Below are 7,575 nucleotides of genomic sequence, written 5' to 3' on the forward strand. Positions count from 1 at the left end.
AAAGAGCATGTGCACTTGCAGGAAGTCTACAAAATCATGGGAATGGTTCATTTAGTGATGTTTTCTTCCTTTGTTTTATAGTATTTCTGATAACAACCAGGGTTTAGCAATGAAAAATAAGTTGCATTATAACATCGGTAACCGCAGGATTAAAGTGACTGGAGCTCCTTTAAACAAAAGACACCAAGGAGGTATGGGCTCATTTGTAACTGTGTACCAGGACTACCCCAACTCTTCCTCCCCTTTGACTATGCCAATTCTGGTCGGGCGGGTGGTGATAAAGGAGGCTGGGGTGTACATGGTCTGGTGCAATAAAGCTGCCTGGAGTGTCACATGAAAGAAGAGAGCCACACCTCTAGGTTGCAATTGAGAATCAGGTCTCTTTTAGTCAGGAGTTTGTCCAGCTGTATCAAACATTGGAGTCTGTCTTCTGTGCCGTGACCCTCAGGAGTCAGTCATCTGCATGGAGCCCTTGGGGTATGGCTCAGGGGAGGGACCACAGTGAGGTACTGTGCAAATAACAGACGTATAGCCCAGGGCACAGCTGGTCAACGGGAAAGGGACTATGCAGCCCTCTGTTACAGCCCTGTGTGGTTTATCTCTCATTTTCTTACAGGTCCAAAAAAGACATTTTAAAACATTGAAAAAAGAAAAACAAAAAGGGAAGTGGGATAAAAAATAACTTTAATTGCAAATAGTGGCATAAAACTTGTGGCATTCAGTCAGCCTTTTTCTACCAGGTAGTAACTTAACTGGCTGCTTTTAGAAACTATTGCCTTGCCCTGTTAGACTCAATACCTGTCACTTGATTAATGTTCTGGTGTCTTATTAACTGCAGTGTTAGAGGAGCTTCTGTAATCATCACCACCCCCCTTCTCTCACCCCTTTTGTAAAAACCTCATGTCGATATTGCTGCTCTGACTGGAAGGTACTGCACTTTCCGGCTAAACATCATAAAGAGCAAAGAATTACCATTTCCATGTAATCCAGCCCATAAATCAACTCTCATGTTTTGTTCTGAGGATGGTGAGGGTCTCTGCAAGTGCTCCCTGCATTCACATTTACAAGACAGGCTGTCTCCAGAAAGAAGAAAGGAAAAAAAGGGCGGAGGGGAATCAGAATGGCTAAATCGTTCCAGCATCTGATTGATCTTATCTGGACCTCCCTTGCTGCAACAATAATTTGAGACTGTTGAAAATTGCCACCTTATCTGATTGGTGGTCTTACCAGCTGCTATTTTATCGGGGCCCAGCTAGATGAGGAAAGCAGGATGTGGCATGACCTTGGTATCTCAGCGCCTGACTTCAATATCTAATCAGTCAGATGTCTCGCTGAGGCCACCTCGGGATGTTGTGCATATCCCCTCCAGCACCAATTCATTCAAAAGATGTTTGCTTCACACTGGTGTTAGCCCCCAGCACACGCACACACAGAGCACATCCCAGCACATCACTGCCCTGCCTGACAGTGCTGGAGCACCTGAAGTTAAGATGCTTTTTGTAAAGCTTTGGCAGCCTTTCTCCTGAAAAGTTTAGTTTGCAGGACTGCACACAGTCAGCAACATTTCAGCATCCTGCTGGCGTTGCAGCCAAAGCAAGACAAGTCCTCCAAACTCATTTCATTAGTTTCATATAAGCTATACAGTACATATCCATCAGTGTAGTGAATGTTACCAGTAGAGCGGTGCACCACAGACAGTGCCCCATAGATAGGAAGTGCCCCATAGGAAGAAAATGAGTTTCGTTGCTTCAGACTGGAAGTTGCAGGGCAAGATTTTTACCCTAGGTCTAATAGCCATTAGCTGCATATCTGGGGAAAGCATTCCACCTCTCTGAATTCAGATACAGACAGCAGATTACACTTTCAAGAACCCCACTGTGACAGGATTATAGTGTCTGTTAGCTCTGGGGCTTTCCCTTGGTGCTGAATTCTCCTATTCCATTGGAGGAGCAGGGTGCCTGCATAGCACTTGCAATTCTCTGCCCGAGGGAAGAGTAAGTAGAACCATGTTCTGGCGTTCACCAGTCCTGCTCTTCCTTTTCTCCTTCATGCTGTGTCTGGAGAAGAGTCTCCACACACCCTGAAAAGCTCCTGCAGGAAGACATACTCTTTGGGGCAGGTCCCTGGGACACAGATGCCTCCTTCTCTCTTGACTCGGAGTGGATGTTGCTCAAGGAAGTAACTCTCGGAAGAGCAGTGATTGCCATAGCTCTGTGCTGCCCTGTTCAACAAGTACAGTAAGAACAGCATGCTGGGGGAGAAGTCTGGGCTTGACTCACCTGAGATATCAGTAGACCAACAAGGGACAAGATCGCAAGAAGCAATACCTGAAGTACAGAGAAATTAACCATCCAAGGAAGATGAGAGTGCTCTAGCATGTCATTTCTGGGGGAAAAAAAAAAAGATTTTTAGTTTCTGATTCAATTTGACTTAATTCCTTTATGCATGTACATTTATTATATAGATTTTTTTTAAAAGGCTGAAATTCAAATCAAAGATTTCAATTCTTTTAAGCCTTTGGTATGACCCTAATTTTCTTTTTTTTTTTTACCCACCCCTGGAAATTACTGTGGGGTTTTCTGTTTGTTCCTGGTATGTTTAACATAATTTAATGCAGAATTTCTCATAAAACAGCAACTTCCTTCCCAACTAGCTCTGTGCATCACCTCTGCTACATGCAATGACTGCTAACAGGGGTCTCAGACATGCTCTTTGCACACCAGGACCAGGCACAAACCCTGGTGTGCACAGAGGAAGTATGAGAAAAAGGTGGCAGTTTTATGCCAAAAGAAGCCACTCACAAGCTCTTATTCTGGGGGTAAATTTCCCTGTGCAGTGAGCAGGGGAGCCCACTAGTCCATCAGGCAAAATGATGGACTAGTGCAGTCTCTGGCCAAGTCTTGGTTTGCTGTTGCTGTTCCAAACAGAACACTGAATTGTGTGATGTCCGTGGCCACCTTGGTATTAAAAGTTCAGAGACCTACATAAGTCTTTTCAGGAGGTGTAAAGTTTATTTTCAGTGCTGGTATAATTTTCTCCCTTGATCCTTAAGTAATAATAATAATAATGTTAAGAAGAATATAAGAAGAATTTCCTATGTGTTTTTGTTCTGTTTGGGCTTTGCTTCTGGTGTGGTTGAGAAGACTCATAGGGTATGCTGTCTCCTAAAGCCAAATCTAAACACCTTTAAAGTAAGAGAATCATTACATATACTTTGACAAATAAAGAATATTTCATATGTTTGGAGTCATATTGTTTACTAAAATAAACAGTGTGACAATACTTGTGGCTTGGAATAGCAAACTTATCATGGAGGGCTGCCCACTGCCCCCCAGCTGCACAGAACACACCTCTGGACAGCATTCCTGCAACTCATGAGGACATTGCAGCAAATTCCAGTCCAAATAAAGCCACAGAACAGATAAGCAATTCCATCTCAACACACACAGATGTATATGCACAAAAATGTCCTCATATCAGGACCTAGATAATGCAGCCGAGAATGCAGCCAAGTGCATCTTACTTGATTGACAATATGTAACAGATTGCCTTAGCGTATTCTTCAGGAGAAGCAAAACATACAATTAAATAAAACTCGTTATTAAAAGCAACCCCCTCCCCCCTGAAAATAGATGTCAAACTCTGACTAGATAAATGTGGTATTTCAGGTGGAAAATTGAATGGACTTAATAGGAGTAATATGAACAGTTGGTCCTGGAAAAGCTTATAAACTGTAAATATTGCTCACTGCCGATGCTAACACAATGATGAATGTGTCAAAATATTAGTATCAAAAGACTGCTGGAATAGATTTGCAATGTTGTGGAAAGCGTGAAGGGAGGTAGCTGTCCTTCCCGTGGCTTTATATTAATCTCTGGCTACTGGCTGATAGCAGGGGCCATGAGCACTATAATTAGATTTTGGAAATGTATATAGGGAGGAGGAAATGGAATAATTAAGGTAAGCTATCAGATGCCTCTCCTCATCCTTTTTAAACAAGTCAGAAATATACCCTGCACTCGTTCAGCATGCAACCTTCAAGGGGAATGGTGTCAGACACTGTAATTGGTAGAACTTGAATGCTGCTGTACTGGTGTCCCTTTTTTAAGGAAACCTATTTTCCACACCAAAATTGATCCGGAGAGGTTGTTATCTCATAATGCACACCTAGAGAGGTACTGTGAGGCCTGAGGGTAGGGAATAGCAGGGCACTTCACAGCCTCAGTGCTCCATCCTCTCTGGGGGAACTTGCTGCTGAGGCACAGGCTATGTGGTAAAATATATGTGTATGTATGTGGAGAGCTTGCAGTTTCCTTTAAAATGCATGGGTGAGGCAGTAAAAGTGTGCTAATGGGATGACATCTGGCAAGGTCTGACAACTGAACCAGGTGAGGATTTGCTTCTCCTTCTGGGGGTGCTGGTAGGTGGGAGAGCCTCTGCCCTCCGACTCATACGGCACCCCTGAAGGGCACACTGGCTTTTATTTGATTATCCTGCCCCACTTAAACAACAAAGAACAGCCAGGAAACCTCAGTAAACACAAAAAAGGTATTTTTGGTGTGGAAAATTATTTGACATTATTCTTAAATATTTAAAGGACACTGTCTGCTGGTTTGGAAATCCAGTGAATAATTTAATATTGTTTGACAGAATCTCTTTGGGTCAATTATTCAGTAAGTGGATTAATACATTCTGACTAAAACACAGCACATTGCATTTTGGCGGGCATATCTCATTACATCACATATTCCATGTCACATTGCATTGCAGAGGAGGCCAGTATAATCAAATGGGTCAACTTGAATTAGACAATGCAATCAGAATAATTTCCAAATATTTTTCTAAAGCTTCCTGTTTCCAACTGTTTCTCTACCTGGTCTGTCTATACTTATCTGTTGAAAAAGGAAAATAACCACAGCAACTTATTTAAAAAGAAGTCTTGTTGGAAACTGCCAGCAACACTTGACCTCATTATAACCCTAAGTGTCTTATCTATACAAAACACTTTAATTTTAGAATAGCATCTTTAAAGCCCCAGGGGAAGAGTGAGAGCATCTTTTGATGCTTGACAGTAATTCTCTAACACTGACATGGGTCCAAAACAGATATTCTTATCAAATCGTTCTGAGGAAAGCAGCTGTAATCTAGGATCTCAAGGGCAGTGGGGATACAATACAGGTTAAAAAAGGAAGGATCCTTGGGATTTCAATAAATATGTAGAAGGCTTCAGTGGCAACAGCTGTCTCGTGCCAGGAAGGTGTTTATAGGAATGGAGGGTCCTGCTTATGTTTCAAATCATCAAAAGGTACACCTTTCTCTCCTGTCCTTCCACTTTCCATTCTTTCCCATATGCTCTGAGGAAACAGGTGGGACTTGATTTCCAAAATCTCATAGCTCTAAGTGGGGATGACAGTCCTTTTAGTAAAGCTAATTAAAATTTGAAATTTCTCTTTTGTGGGGAATTCTCAGATTCTTCAATATTCCTTCAAGTAGAATGGGGAAAAAATTAATAATCTCATAACTTTACTGTGAAAGAGAATATTCCAAAAGCAATTCTATGGTTATGCATTTTTTATAATTGTAGTATGAATATTGCAACATGGCATAAAACCCAAAATCATGCTGTAGAGGACAAATACTCAGGTTTTTGGGAGTGATCTAACATGATATTTACTTCATTAAAGTGAAATATTTCTGAAAAGGGCTTTCATTTCCTGCAGTCAGCATGTTCTGACCATATCCCTTTACCAACTGAAAATTATAAAGACAGATATGTAAAAATGCATCTAAAGGTCTGAGTAAAATCAGAATAAAAATTGTTACCAAAATAAAAGGTACCTGTTTTTCTGCTCTCACAGTTGTGTTCAGCAAAATCTACTACATAGAAAGGGTAGGTAGCTTTAGCTGCTTTAGCAAAGCAAAAACACATCTAGGAAAAAGGATGAGTTCTCTTCTAATCATTTCCTAAGGGTAACTCAACAGGAATTTTTCTCACTATATGTGCAAATGGGAGCAGGGATGAGGTCAGGATAAAGCCTCAGAGAAGCTCGTAAGAAGAATCTTGTAGTTGTGTGGAGTCCCTAGATGTTTAATTCAGACCACCACTAAAAAGTCCCCATGCTCATGTGCATCTTTGCCAGACTATCTGAACAATTTCCTGTCCAGAGCATTATGGGAACCTGTCTTCTTCTTCAGATCTCCAGCATGAGGCCAGCAGTCCTTCCAGCAGTTGCTCAAAACTGCTAAGGCCACAAGCAAATTTGCCTTCTCACACTCTTCAGGATCAGAAAAAAAGAGGGTCAAAGGCAACTCAAGAGAAGGAAAAAAAACCACAAACCAACATTTAAATCCCAAACAAGCTGGGATGGGAAAATGGTCAGGCTTTTAGACTAGTCAAATTTTCTTACCCCTTTCTTTGTGTGATCCACTTAGGGATCACAGTATGGCCCATGGTGATGCTTCATGCTGGTCATTTTGAATATCCAAAGTAATTTTCCCCATTCTACTAACTGGAAAATGGCGGCAAAGGGAAAGCTGTTGATCAAAAAGCTTAGAGGTTAGCAGCACAAACCTACACAGAGGTAGCAGCGTTAGCTGTTAGCAAGGTTTGAGTTTGAAGTGGTTGACCTGGAGCCCTCAGATCTGCACTGACAGATGGCAGTGCTTCCACAAACAAACTTCCACATTCCAGGAGTTCCTCTGCGGCAAGGTAAGTAGTAGCAAGCCCTGATGTAAAGGTACAGCCTGAGTTCTCCTTCAGACAGCTCAGTAATAAAAATTAATATTGAAAACCCCATAACCTCCTAAAAATGCATAACATCAAGGTGTCCTGTCCTTGGCTTTTATGCACATAACTTTACTCCGAGTCAGCCTCATTAAGCCTAGCTGAGTAATTCAAATTCTCAAGTGTTTGGAGGGTTGAGAATTGAATAAACATAGCAGCAAGCTCATAGATCCTCCTTCCATTTTTAAAACATGTACCTCCAAAGAGATGTTACAAGAAATATTTTAAAGACAATAGTTCAATAGGCTGAGATGAGAAAACACACTACCATGAACCTCTGGCTTGTGTTGCCCAGCCACCTCTTCTGATGTATGAGGAGTATCAAAGTAAAGAAATTCATTACATAGAGGGTTAAAATATACATGCATGCGTACACACACACACACACTGATATACCTTGAAAGGCTCCTGTAGGCAGAGGCAAGAGGTGCTATATGGTCCTCCTGGCTCATGGAAGGGCAGAGGTGGGGGGGTGAGGGTGGTTAAAGGAGATGGGACTGGGGGCTGGAGGGCCCAGGGAGCTTGTTCTGGGTCTGCCATACTGTCCAGGGGCATTTTCAGCAATGCAGGGACTAAAAGGCATTGCCAGTTGCAGCAAAAGAAAACCTGAAATAAATGGTCTGGGCTCTGCCCCAACATGAATGCTTTGACATGGAAAGAAAGGAAAGCATAAGCAAGAAGAAAAAAAAGATCTGTGCAGATATGTTTTCAGAGTTCTTGAGAACCTCACAAGTACTGATTTATTTTAGAAACACAGACACTCTCCAACCATTTCACTCAGGCAGCAGAGT

At 41.9% G+C, this 7,575-nt stretch overlaps 1 long non-coding RNA gene across 1 annotated transcript in view; it reads right to left on the reverse strand.

The window, feature by feature from the left end:
* Positions 1-7,267, reverse strand: part of LOC113992324 — a 34,175-nt gene extending 26,908 nt beyond the window's left edge. Inside the window, exons 1-2 of the long non-coding RNA XR_005563832.1 lie at positions 7,181-7,267; positions 2,280-2,385 (exon numbers count right to left, since the gene is read on the reverse strand). This is a non-coding gene — a long non-coding RNA (uncharacterized LOC113992324). The remainder of the gene's footprint in view (positions 1-2,279; positions 2,386-7,180) is intronic.
* Positions 7,268-7,575: the final 308 nt, after the last annotated feature.

This window comes from Pipra filicauda, unplaced genomic scaffold (genome assembly GCF_003945595.2).
Source record: "Pipra filicauda isolate LSUMZ 115617 unplaced genomic scaffold, ASM394559v2 scaffold258_size1095741_pilon, whole genome shotgun sequence".
NCBI lineage: Eukaryota > Metazoa > Chordata > Aves > Passeriformes > Pipridae > Pipra > Pipra filicauda.